The sequence below is a fragment of the Syngnathoides biaculeatus genome, chromosome 15 (assembly GCF_019802595.1).
Source record: "Syngnathoides biaculeatus isolate LvHL_M chromosome 15, ASM1980259v1, whole genome shotgun sequence".
In the NCBI taxonomy this organism is placed as follows: Eukaryota; Metazoa; Chordata; class Actinopteri; order Syngnathiformes; family Syngnathidae; genus Syngnathoides; species Syngnathoides biaculeatus.
In genome coordinates this window covers 17,627,513-17,641,493 of record NC_084654.1, presented here as the reverse complement: position 1 = coordinate 17,641,493, position 13,981 = coordinate 17,627,513, and the positions used below count along the sequence as shown (strand labels likewise).

Here is a 13,981-nt window from a genome sequence, read left to right as displayed (position 1 = left end):
CGACGGCTACGCACAGCGAGTGCTAACACACTTCCGCGTGAGACAATCGGCGTACTTTGCGCGAGCTGCTCGTTTTTCCCTGCACGCCGGACTGTAATCTGCTTCCGAGCCTGTGATAACTTCCGGAGCGACTAAACGGTAACAAAAGCTTACAGGTAGCAAAAGTACACACACCTCGTTACTTGAAGCCCAAGTGTCATCCCTATAAACATTCTAAAATAGACCGGGGCAATATTACCCTATCGTTTCGAAACGTATTTAGATGATATGCGGATCACTCCTAACTAGCACCAGACTCCCAGACAGTATGTATGAGCCAGCCCGGCCGAAGTTGTGCCTCGCTCGTCGCTCACCAACTGTGGGACACTGAAGCTCTTTTCAAAGAAGAGAACATCTCACGACCAAGTAAAGTGACCAGGGCAATTTTACCCTATTGTTTCGAGCCATATTTAGATGATATTCGGATCACGGCCAAACCGCATGTGGCAAAACCACCTTCCCGTCCGATCTACCGCCACCCGGCGTAAATGAGCCACCCCGGCTGAAGCCGTGATCAGCGGACACAGCGCCGACGGGCACATCGACACATTTAGCACCTCTGACGTATGGACGTGGATCTTTTGTTACATTTTGAAAGGATTACCCAACTATTGGTTTTATTTAGTAGCTATATACACACCTCCCTGTCATTTGGAACCCACAGATCTCTCGTGCAATGCATTTTTCACGACAAACCGGGTCTCTTGGAAACTTATGAAGGGTAAAGCCATCCTCCCGAGGGTTCGAGCAATATCCGGCCATGCAACGAGCCGGCATTTTGGTTAACACGTAGGAACAAAGAGCTATCTTCCCGCAGGTAAAACTAATAAAAACAAACGAGTCTGCTTGTGTGCGCTACTGCCCTGTTCGGCACTTCCTGCATCTTCTCGAAAACAAATCCTTCGAGAGGATTTCTATGGCGGGAGTGACAAAAAGCCATATATGTCAAAAAATCATGTTTTGTGATGAAAAAAACAGATGCGTCCATACCGGCTGCTGTTTTTCCATTTATAACATACTTAAAAATCATGCATTTCATGACAGTGGACCTATATGTAGAAAAGCACACAAATGCACCCCCCCCCCCATCGTCTCTTTATGTTATTTACAATACCTGTTTTGATCAGTCAGCTTAATGAACAAAACTGCCCACAAAATAGTTTCTTCCTTGTGTGTGTGTGTGTGTGGGCAGTCAAAGTAAGTTTTCTTGTCAACTGACTAACAGAAAAAAAAACTGTTGTCTTTGCAACTCGGTTAATTTATAAGATAATATTCTTTTTGAAGTGAAGTAAAGCGTGTTGTGTTTGTGCCAAACGTGCACTTTGTAATTCCAGCCAGAAACTTTCACCTCGCTTTCATTTCCCTTCTCGTGTTTGAAAGATTTTGTTTTACTTTGATGGCTTCCCACCTTTGCCTCCCTCGGGAATAACTGAAATCAGCAATGGGGGGGGAAAAAAGAAATAAAAAATGCTATTTTGAACCCGGCAAAGGCCACCGGCATCCATCTTTGATTCACAGCGCCGAGCCTTGGCACCGGCCCGCTGGTTGATTTACTCGTAACGAGCCGCGGGAGGTGAGCGAGATGTTCTGCTCCGTTGTGACCATTTTGACTTTAACGGGCCGCCGCGACGGAATTTCGGCCGTCGTGTCAACAGCTCGCGTCCGCTGCAAGCGGTAAATCTTTTTATTTGGCGGCATTTGGTGCTTGCTTTCACCAGAAATGTACAACCCACTCCGAAACGCATGTTTATCGACTAAAATTTACAATATTGTACTTTATAACAGAGTAATAACATAACAACATAAGGAATTAAAGCATCACGATTGAATGTTTGGCGGCACGGTGGATCAGCTGGTAAAGCATTGGCCTCACAGTTCTGAGGAACCGGGTTCGATCCCGACCCCGCCTGTGTAGAGTTTGCATGTCCCCCCCTGCCTGCGTGGGTTTTCTTCGGCAGTCCGGTTTCCTCCCACATCTCAAAAACATGCAACATTAATTGGACTCTCTAAATTGCCCCTAGGTGTGATTGTGAGTGCGGGTGTTTGTCTCTGTGCCCTGCAATTGACTGGCGACTAGTTCAGGGTGTACCCCGCCTCCTGCCTGTTGACAGATGGGATAGGCTCCAGCACCCCCGCAACCCTCGTGAGGATAAGTGACCAAGGAAATGGATGGATGGATTTAATGTTGCAATCCAATTCATTGTGCTGCTCCTTGTGGTGTGCCCAGCATGGCCACCAGCAGGCAATATAATACTACAGTCATGCAAACCCTACTATAAGCGCCTCTGGAAGATTCTGTAATATTTAGACATACTTTTGTATGTTTACTATCAAATTTGAAAAGCAGAACGTCAGGTGACTAAACTCGAAAAATAGGTTCGCGGGTTTCTAACGAGCAGAATTTCCGAACCGGTGACATGATGGTCTCGGCGTGACGTCGTGAGGTGTCGTTGATTGCGGATTTTTACTCTAAAGATGACATTTCCTGCCACCGAACCCGCCACCATCTCGCAAGCAAACGAGCCGTTTGCACGGCAGAACTGACCTTTCCCTCCGCCGCCTCTACTTCGCAGTCCAAACTTGTACGTTTGCTCTGACGCAACGCGGCGGTAACACAAACGTGTCCACCCCCACCCCCACCCGTGAGTTTACTGCAAAACAAGCGGCCACAATAAGGAGGCTGGGCGGATTTGCGAAACGCTGAATATGAATCAACACCGTTGGCAGCGTCGAGCCGACGGCTGCCATCTTTCATTGGAATCTGCATATCAAAGCAAGCGCAGCCTTCCAAATGTTGCTCTTGAAACATGCATGACGCTCATTATTATCTCCAAATCCCGACAGAGCCCCCGACATGTTATACTTTATTTCACGTGGATGTTGCGTCCATGTTTACGGGCCCCCCGACAGCTAAATAATTTGAGGTGGGTCATTGCATTGAAGTGTACCGACACGAAAAGTTCCTGAGGATAAATTCAAAGGTCATCAAGAGGCTCCAATCCTTGAGGCCTTCCTTACGTTTAAGGGCTCAAAGATGGAAAAACAAAGATGGTGGCCATGTCGAGAAAGAGCGGCGGCATTTTTTCAATAGCGCGGTGGGAAAATGAGGGGGCCCGTTAACAGCTGAGATAGGCTTCCACGACCCTCGTGAGGACAAGCGGCTAAGAAAATGGCTGGATGGATTTGAGGAGCAACTGTAAGGAAACCCTCGCGTTCATTATTTTTTTTTTTATTTAAAGAAAGGGTTTGCGGTTCGTCAGTAGACAGCTGATATATCTGAAGAAGAAGAATCACACGCATCAAAGATAAGATCAATTTTCCCCGTTGAAATGCATGGAAATGCCAGAAATCTTTTCTAGCCCCCCCTCAAGAAAAATACCAGAGTACAGAGTCCTTAAAGGAACGTTGGGAAAAAAAAAACTAACTTGTTTCTCATTGTAATGAGTAAGTTTCTCATTGTAATGACTAAATGAGTAACTTACTCATTACAATGATCACTGTAATAACTAAATGAGTAACTTACTCATTAACTTACTCATTATAATGAGATATATATATATATATATAAGTTAGTTTTTTTAATCTAACTAACTAACTAATTTGTTTCTCATTGTAATGAGTAAGTTTCTCATTGTAATGAGTAAGTTACTCATTTACTCATTACAATGAGAAACTTACTCATTACAATGAGAAACAAGTTAGTTTTTTTTTTTTTTATGTATTACTATACTACTATGGAGACCCTAAAGGGACATTGAAAAAAACCTCAACTTGTTTCTCATTTAAAAAAACTAAAACTAAAATAACTAGCTTGTTATTTTAAATTATTTATTTATTTATTTTTAATAAGACACAAGTTAGGTTTTTTTCTTCCAATGTCCCTTTAGGGGCTCCATACTATAGTACTTCTTCTTTTTCTTTCGGCTCGTCCCGTTAGAGGTCGGCACATTGTGCCATCTTTTTCGTACTGCAGTACAGTATAGTACACTATTTTAAAATATACTGTAAGTAAGAACAGGGGAAAAATGTTTTTTCTGCTGTGTAATTAAGCCAAGAGTCTCACACGTAAACAAACATTTTGCAACGGCGGTCTTCAACGAAATCCGCTTTGAGGCTCACGCTACATCACGCGACGTGTCGTGGTGCAATTCTGCCAGCCGGGGGCCATTTTGTTTGTGTTTGCCGAGCCCCACCAGCAGCCACAACGCAACTTATGTTGTAACTACTTTATTAACTTCAAGCGTTACATGGCTGCCTGTCTCTTTCTCTCTCTTTCTCACTCATTTTTTGTTTTTTTTAATCAACACAGCGCATACGGAAGATCTGGAAGCCCGCCATGTGTTACACTGCAGGACGCCACCGGAGGGAGGGAGTGGGGGGGGGGGGGTGGGAATTCGGGCAGATTTTGTCCACGCAATTTGGAACAGAACCCGACGGGCCCTCTGGGGTGCGGCGAGCGATCCGCTATTGCGGAATGGCTGTGATTGATGCGCAATTTCCTCCCGAGGTGTGCGACGAGCTGGCGAAACCGAGTGGGGGCCGCTTCGACACTTTCGCGGGGCTACAATGGGTGAACGGATCCGATGTAAAAGACAGCGGGGCGGTCACTTCCGTGACGCCGGCTCAACTTTGATTTTCCTCGACCCGCCGAGATCGATTTCATTTTGTTCCGGAGTCCCAAACATCATATAAAATTGATTACATACAGGCAATGTTTTGCTTGAGGGAGTGGCTTCGGGCAGCCAAAATTAGGGAGTCCCCCCCCCCAATTTCCCAATTATTTGTCCAGCTAAAACTGCTTTTGGCGATTGCGACTCTCTTTTGTCCACATGCAAAGTAGCTAAATTCCCCCGTTTTATTGATGCTGAGCTGAAGCTCCCGAAAATGAAAATAAAATCAACCAAGTGATGATCATAATTCAGAAAAAAAAATCCCTGATAATAAATCGCCACACTCGTATGTCAAGAAACCACGCTACGTGATCACGATTGATCACAAGTGACAAGCGTGCGGCAGCTGGACAATCGCTGGGGTGGCTCGTGGGAGACGCTAACGTCTCTAGAAATCTTTACAAGCCGCTCCTGCTTGTCAGACAGCACAAACAGATGGACATGAATGCAACGCACCGGCCCAAATAAAAAAAAAACTGCTCGGTACCAACTGGGAGTCCATTCAGATGGAAAACAGTTCTAAACATGACTTCAGTGGATCAACACTTCATTCACATAACAGCAGTAATTATGGTCCGTATTATGCAATATTGCAAAAAGTATTCGCTCACTTCCCTTGACTCAGATTTTAATTTAAAAACTTTTTTTTTTCCCAATATTTGGGATGTAATATTTTCATTTTCCATTCCCGAGTTCCGGACGTTTTTCTGCCAAGAGACCTGAAATCGATGCCTCTGAATTTCTCGAGCTGATCTTCGTCACTAATGAAGGTCTCGGCTACCGAGCCGGCGCCAACATTTCAAACGAGTTGCTGTTTTACACAAAGTAGCCAATCAGATGAAAGGAGGCGGTTTTACACAAACATGGATGAAGAGTATATAAAACTGGGTCAAACACAAGTACTCTCAGAGCAAATTGAGACTTTTGTACAAAGTCCACGTTAGAGAGTCACTCAGTGGAAGACTATACAGTTAAGAATACAGGATGACACATAAGTGATTTCATCATCTGATAGTTATTGTAGTTGGAAAATGGAATCTTAACTTGGGTGTGTCGTTACAGTGTAATTACTAATGAAAGATGAGCTGACAGTGAAACTGGAAAACCTGAGCTTCAAAACCTTCTGAAAACTCACAAAAGTATTGCCATACAAAAAACAACTCAAACAAACTGCTCGGTTCCGCTGCCGCCGATCTGGTTTCGGCCTACAAGTGAGCGGCAAAATAGCCGGTGGTGATGAGCTTTGGTTTATTGCCCATGACGAGAATCATTTGAGGAGCGCCATTGGGGTGGGGGCCTCGCAGCATGTTGTTTTTGCCGCTGCTGCCAGACGTCGGTTTGGGCAGCCTTCGATACGATCCAGCGTTCAGCCAAACGGATTAGTCCGGCATTGCCTCAAAGCTTTCACTCACAACCACGGAACCGTCGATTGTGGACAATTAGCCTCGATATGGTGCTCTAACGTTTTACACTCCTATTCATCCACCCCTGACAATAGATACAGTACATTTAAAAAAAAAAAAAAGAGTTCACTAGAAGTTCCGTGATGTAAGGGGAATACAAAGCTTCATTGCCACAGAACGCATCGTCATGTAAAGTTAAAATGGCAGCTTGCAATCTTTGTTTTCATGTGTATCAAAACCGTCGTCATGACTCGACAAGTTATAACCACCAAAACTACAACTCATAAGGGAGTCTTGCTATACGACTAAATGGTGGCGATTTTAATTTTTTTTTTCAATTTTTCCTTTTTTCTCTGGTTGTTTTTCCTCGGGCGCTGTGTTTTCACGTTTGTCCAAATTTGGGGCACAAGATGGAGGCAGAGGCGGCTGATTGTATTTATCATGTCCACAATAAATTCTTACACTAAACTGACTATGAATTTGTTGTTTTTTTTTTTATACATCAAAGCTAAGACAAGTATTTTGTTTTTTTTTTTGTTTAGTAATTGTTCTTTTTTTTCACTTGTAGAAGTTAAAATATTCTAAGGTGCACTTCAGGTGAGATAATCATTTGACTTTTAATTTGATTGCATTTAGGAATAACAGGGATGAACTTCTTTTACACTTGGCAGGTAAGAAGCGGACTGCCAATTTTACCTTGAAGTGGTTTTATATCACGTGTATGTTGTGTAATAACAACGATAAACTTCTTTTGAAGACCGTTGAGAAAGCAAAAATGTTCCTTCAAAAGTCATACATTACATTTGTCAAGGTTTTATGAGAGTGACAATTACAGGCTGGAAAAGTAATTTCACATTCATTTCCATTGTTTCTTATGGATAAATTGCTTCTGAATCTAAACTCATCATATTATATTGAACATAAAAGTTGCAAAGTATGAAGTTTATTCATTGTTTTTTTTTCTCTGTTGAACTCTTGCAACCCCCGCAATGTTTGTTCGTCTCAGCAGCTGGAGCTGAGGTCAAAGCAATTAACTTCCCCGTGTCACGATGATGCTATGACACACATGCAGGCGACATGCTGAGGAATACTTAATAATCCCCCCCCCCCCCACCACCACCACCACCAATATTTAAATGCCTTATCCTCCGCTCAAGCATGACAATAACATCATCTTGATTGCCTTGCTGGAGTTCAATGATAGCAACTTTTTTGGGGGGGGTTGGGGGGTCTTGTAATTACCCTTTTGTCTTTTGCAGTGACACGTAGTGAAGCCATAAGGGAGCCGAAAGACCCCCCCCCCCCCCCCTGCAGATTGAGTTCACGAGAGCAGAGATGACAAAATTCATAATGATTCTTACAGCGCCATGCATGCAACACATGGCCCCAACTGCTGCAACCAGCATTCCCGCCACTGATGAAAAAAAAATAAAAATAAAGAGCCAGGGATGCACTTGATAGCCCCCCTCCCCCCAGAACCCCCTCCCCTAGCCTTACCGTCTACACGCCTTCCGCCTCATTTTGTCCGCATGTGCATCCCCTCCATGCGGAGCCGCACGCGTTCCCTCCGGCTGCGACTGAAGATGCGCTGGGCACGTGCAGGAAAAGTCAAAGCGGGGACTGAACGGGGAACCGGTTGGAGGGAGGAGGCGTGCGCTGAGAAGAAGGGGGGAGGGCTGATGATGGAGAGGAGGAGGAGGCAGGGAGGAGGGGTGCTTGGTGACACTCCTGCGAGAGGAGGAGTGAAAGTGTCTAACCTCATGTCACGTTGCGTCTCTCCATCACAATCCTGCCGGGAAGAGAAGAAGAAGAAGAGGAAAAGGCCGAGGCGACTGATTAGATGTATTATTTGTCAGCCAGATTTATGTGCAGGAGTTCCTCTCGTGCGGCGTTTAACGAGCCCTCGCGTCGCGTCGAAGCGACGCATCGGTTATCCGTCACCTTACGGTGTCACCGGTGAAGACGACCGCGCCGGCGGAGCACGACATGACAGATGAGCGGCGTGAAGAATGGAAGGGGGAGGGGGGGGGAAATGCTGCGCGTTGCAGAATTGGAGAAGAAGCGCCAGAGGGTGGGAGGCAGACTCGTGTAGAATAGCTTTTAATAATAGATAATACTAGTACACTGAGTAGCCGTTTATCGGAGGGGGGATACGTTTCTGGACCCACTCAAAAAAAAAAAAAAAAAACCTCTGTTAAAAATCCAGTACATGGTGGTGGTAATGTGATTATCTGGGGCTGCTTTTCTACTTCAGGGCCTCAGACAGCTTGCTGTGACAATAAATTTGGCCATGAAAGCCGGCAGGTGGACATCTAACCAGTAGTTCTTGCTCTCAAGTATTCTTGACCTAAGCAACAGGAACATATCCTGAAACCTACTTCTAAGTCCACATCTGAATGGATGAAAAAAAAAAAAGATCAAAATTAAGGTTTTGAAGTGGCCAAATCAATGTTTGGACTTAACAGATGTCTTCAAAACATCATTGATGCGTAAAGCCGCTCCGTTATTCAGCATGGCTGCAAAGTAGGGTGGATTGCAAAAGCTTATCAGTTTAAGGGAAGGGGGGAGGGGGGCCGCTTTTTCAGGTAGAGTTGGATGGTTCTGGATTTTTTTTCTCTCTTGATGAATAAAATCCATCCATCCATTTTCTTTCCCGCTTATCCTCACGAGAGTCGCGGGGAGTGCCGGAGCCTATCCCAGCTGTCATCGGGTAGGAGGCGGGGTACACCCTGAACTAGTCACCAGCCAATCGCAGGGCACATCGAGACAAACAGCCGCACTCACAATCACACCTAGGGGCAATTTAGAGGGTCCAATTAACGCTGCATGTTTTCGGAATGTGGGAGGAAACCGGAGTGCCCGGAGAAAACCCACGCAAGCATGGGGAGTACATGCAAACTCCACACAGGCGGGGCCGGGATCGAACCCGGGACCTCAGAACTGTGAGGCCAACGCTTTAGCAGCTGATCAACCCTGCTGCCATGAATAAAATCCTCAATGCGAAACCGAATTTTCAGCGTTCCAAGTCTAGAAAATAGATGGGTGGGCTAATTTAACGACGCTTACGATTGTTATTATTATAGTTTGCAGGGTTGTAGAAATGGACTGCATCAAGGCTAATTGAGGGCTAATTCAAATGTTGCTCCTCTAGTGTAGCTAAATATGTCATTAAGTTTACATGATAATAATAATAACCACATCTCCAAAGCAAATGCGCTAGTTGTAGATGACGTAATTCACATTTGATTTTAAATCGCTTTCCAGCAGCAGTAGCAAAAAGAAGGAAAACCTTTGATGTTAAATAGTAATGTGAAAAGACCATATCATAATTCATATAAAGAAGTCATGTTTGTACACCTTTGGCCGGATTCTCAGCATAGTTTCATTCGTTTTATGAACGGACCTGCAGAATGACTTTTTTTTTGTGCCGAACCGTCATTTATCACAGTGTCAAAGCCGACGCACGCAGCCAAGGACGCCCACCCTACCCTCAACCCCCCATAAAAAAAAAAAAAAAAAGATGTTTAGCTTTTTACTAACGCATCCACCGTCAAACCGTCTCGAATTTTATGATCATCATCATAAGAACGTCTGGAGGAGCTCTTGGTTTTTATGCACGTCAAATCTCGCACTTACCTTTAACATTTATGGGATTATTTAGGGTGACAATAAACTAGTGTGAGGATGCGTTTTAGTGTGTGCGAGTTCGTGTTTGGGTTTGTTTGTGCGAGGTGAGGATCAATTTTAGTGTGTGCGTTTGTGCAAGGTGAAGATACATTTTAGTGTGTGTGTGCGTGTTTGTGCGAGATGAAGATACATTTTAGTGTTTGTGCACACTTATTTAGAGTGACAAACTATCGTGTGAGGTTGCATTTTAGTGGGCGCGTGCGAGGTTGGGATGCATTTGAGGGTGTGTGTGCATGTGTGCGTGATTGTGCGAGGTGAAGATACATTTTGGTGTGTGCGTGTGTGTGTTTGTGCGAGATGAAGATACATTTTAGTGAGTGTGCACTTATTTAGAGTGACAAACTATAGTGTGAGGATGAATTTTAGTGTGTGTGTGTGTGTGTGTGCGAGAGTGTGTGCGTGCCTGCGAGGTGAAGATACATTTTAGTGTGTGTGTGCGTGTGTATTTGCGTTTTTTGTGCGAGGTGAAGATACATTTTAGTGTGTGCGTGGTGAAGATACATTTTGTGTGTGTGCGTGTTCATGTGCGTGTGCATTTTTGTGCGAGGTGAAGATACATTTTAGCGTGTGCACACACTTATTTAGGGTGACAATAAACGTGCGAAGTCAGGATGCATTTGAGGGTTTATGCGTGTGTGTGTGTGTTGTGTGTGTGTGTGTGTGCGTGTGCGTGTGTTTCTGCGAGGTGAAGAGACATTTTAGTGTGTGTACATGTTTGTGCGAGGTGAAGATACATTTAAGTGTGTGTGTGTGTGTGTGTGTGTGTGTGTGTGTGTGTGTGTAAATGCACCCCTATGGGGGCACAAGCCAGTGCAATCTGTAGGCCGGTCCCAAGCCCGGATAAATGCGGAGGGTTGCGTCAGGAAGGGCATCCGGCGTAAAAACTGTGCCAAACAAATATGAGCGTTCATCTAAAGAATCCCAGACCGGATCGGTCGTGGCCCGGGTTAACAACGCCTGCCCCCGGCACTGCTGACCTGCAGGGCGTCGGTGGAAATTCAGCTACTGTGGGTCGAAGACAAAGAAGAGGAGGAAACCGGATCCATCGTCAGAAGAAAAAGAGGAATGCACAGAGCCGACAACTGAGTGTAGGGACTTTGAATGTTGGGACTATGACAGGAAAAGCTATGGAGTTGGTTGACATGATGATCAGGAGAAAGGTTGATATTCTGTGCATCCAAGAGAACAGGTGGAAAGGTAGTAAGGCTAGAAGTTTAGGAGCAGCGTTTAAATTATTCTACCACGGAGGAGATGGGAAGAGAAATGGAGTAGGGGTTATTTTAAAGGAAGAGCTGGCTAAGAATGTCTTGGAGGTGAAAAGAGTATCAGATCGAGTGATGAGACTAAAATTTCAAATTGAGGGTGTTCTGTATAATGTGGTTAGCGGCTATGTCCCACAGGTAGGATGTGACCTAGAGTTGAAAGAGAAATTCTGGAAGGAACTAGATGAAGTCGTTCTGAGCATTCCAGACAGTGAGAGAGTTGTGATTGGTGCACATTGTAATGGACATATTGGTAAAGGAAACAGGGGCGATGAAGAAGGGATGGGTAAGTACGGCATCCAGGAAAGGAACTTTGAGGGACAGATGGTGGTGGACTTTGCAAAAAGGATGGAGATGGCTGTAGTAAACATTTATTTCCTGAAGAGGGAGGAACATATAGTGTCCTACAAGAGCGGAGGTAGAAGCACGCAGGGGGATTATATTTTGTGCAGACGATGTAATCTGAAGGAGGTTACTGACTGTAAAGTAGTGGTAGGGGAGAGTGTAGCTTGACAGCATAGGATGGTAGTATGTAGGATGATTCTGGTGGTGGGTAGGAAGATTAAGAAGACAAAAGGTAGAGCAGAGAACCATGTGGTGGAAGCTGAGAAAGGAAGAATGTTGTGCGGCCTGAGACAGGCTCTCGATGGACAGCAGAAACTCCCGGAAGACTGGATAACGACAGCCAAGGTAATCAGAGAGACAGGCAGGAGAGTACTTGGTGTGTCATCTGGTAGGAAGGGGAGAAGGAGACTTGGTGGTGGAACCCCAAAATACAGGGAGTCATACAAGGAAAGAGATTAGCGAAGAAGAAGTGGGATACTGAGAGGACTGAGGAGAGGCGAAAGGAGTACATCGAGATCCGACGTAGGGCTACGGTAGAGGTGGCAAAGGCTAAACAAGACGCATATGAAGACATGTACACCAGGTTGGACACGAAAGAGGGGAGAAAAGGATCTCTACAGGTTGGCGAGACAGAGGGATAGAGATGGGAAGGATGTGCAGCAGGTAAGGGTGATTAAGGATAGAGATGGAAATGTGTTGACTGGTGCCGGTAGTGTGCTAAATAGATGGAAAGAATACTTTAAGAAGTTGATGAATGAAGAAAATGAGAGAGAAGGAAGAGTTGAAGAGGCAAGTGTGAAGGACCAGGAAGTGCCAATGATTACTAAGGGGGAAGTCAGAAAGGCACTACAAAAGATGAAAAATGGAAAGGCAGTTGGTCCTGATGACATACCGGTAGAGGTATGGAAGCAATTTGGAGAGATGGCTGTGGAGTTTTTGACCAACTTATTCAACAGAATACTAGTGGGTGAAAAGATGCCTGAAGAATGGAGGAAAAGTGTTCTAGTTCCCATTTTTAAGAACAAAGGGGATGTTCAGAGCTGTGGGAACTATAGAGGAATAAAGTTGATGGGGCACACAATGAAGTTATGGGAAAGAGTAGTGGAGGCTAGACTCATGACAGAAGTAAGTATCTGCGAGCAACAGTATGGTTTCATGCCTAGAAAGAGTACCACAGATGCATTATTTGCCTTGAGGATGCTCGTGGAAAAGTACAGAGAAGGTCAGAAGGAGCTACATTGTGTCTTTGTGGATCTAGAGAAAGCCTATGACAGAGTACCAAGAGAGGAACTGTGGTACTGCATGCGTAAGTCTGGTGTGGCAGAGAAGTATGTTAAAATAGTACAGGACATGTATGATGGCAGCAGAACAATGGTGAGGTGTGCCTTAGGTGTGACAGAGGAATTTAAGGTGGAGGTGGGACTGCATCAGGGATCAGCTCTGAGCCCCTTCCTGTTTGCAGTGGTAATGGATAGGCTGACAGATGAGGTTAGACTGGAATCCCCTTGGACCATGATGTTCGCAGATGATATTGTCATATGCAGTGAAAGCAGGGAGCATGCAGAGGAACAATTGGAAAGATGGAGACATGCACTGGAAGGAGTGGAATGAAGATTAGCCGAAGTAAAACAGAATATATGTGCGTGAATGAGAAAAGTAGAGGGGGAAGAGTGAGGCTACAGGGAGAAGAGATAGCGAGGGTCGACGACTTCAAATACTTGGGGTCAACAATACAGAGCAATGGAGAGTGTGGTCAGGAAGTGAAGAAACGGGTCCAAGCAGGTTGGAACGGCTGGCGAAAGGTGTCTGGTGTGTTATGTGACAGAAGAGTCTCTGCTAGGATGAAGGGCAAAGTTGATAAAACAGTGATGAGGCCGGCCATGATGTACAGATTAGAGACGGTGGCACTGAAGAAACAACAGGAAGCTGAACTGGAGGTGGCAGAAATGAAGATGTTGAGGTTCTTGCTCAGAGTGACCAGGTTGGATAGGATTAGAAATGAGCTCATTAGAGGAACAGCCAAAGTTGGATGTTTTGGAGACAAGATTCTTAGAGAGCAGACTTCGATGGTTTGGACATGTTCAGAGGCGAGAGAGTGAGTATATTGGTGGAAGGGTGCTGAGGATGGAGCTTCCAGGCAAAAGATCGAGAGGAAGACCAAAGAGAAGGTTTATGGATGTGGTGAGGGAAGACATGAGGGCAGTTGGGGTTAGAGAGGAAGATGCAGGAGATAGGCTGAGATGGAAAAAGATGACACGCTGTGGCGACCCCAAACAGGACAAGCCGAAAGGAAAAGAAGTGTGTGTGTGCGTGTGTATATGTGTGCGTGTGTGTGCGTGCGTGCGACGTGCGACAAGGTGCCGTATGGACGTCACAACCACAACAGGATGAGTCATACAGCGTCTGAATGAGGCTTTGCTGGCTAATCCACTCTGTCCGTCTCAGTCTCTTTCTCTCTCTTTCTCTTTCTCTTTCTCTTTCTCTTTCTCTCTTTCGGAATTCCTGGAAGGCATCAATAACGAGTCACGACGTGCCCCTCATGTGGATGCGGACAATGAGGAAGTGAATTTTGCGA

At 45.2% G+C, this 13,981-nt stretch overlaps 1 protein-coding gene across 1 annotated transcript in view; it reads right to left on the bottom strand.

The window, feature by feature from the left end:
- Positions 1–10,243, bottom strand: part of LOC133513012 (tryptophan--tRNA ligase, cytoplasmic-like) — a 78,331-nt gene extending 68,088 nt beyond the window's left edge. The window contains exon 1 of the mRNA XM_061843218.1: positions 10,240–10,243. The gene's annotated coding sequence lies outside the window, so the exon portion shown is untranslated. The remainder of the gene's footprint in view (positions 1–10,239) is intronic.
- Between the last annotated feature and the right edge of the window lie 3,738 nt (positions 10,244–13,981).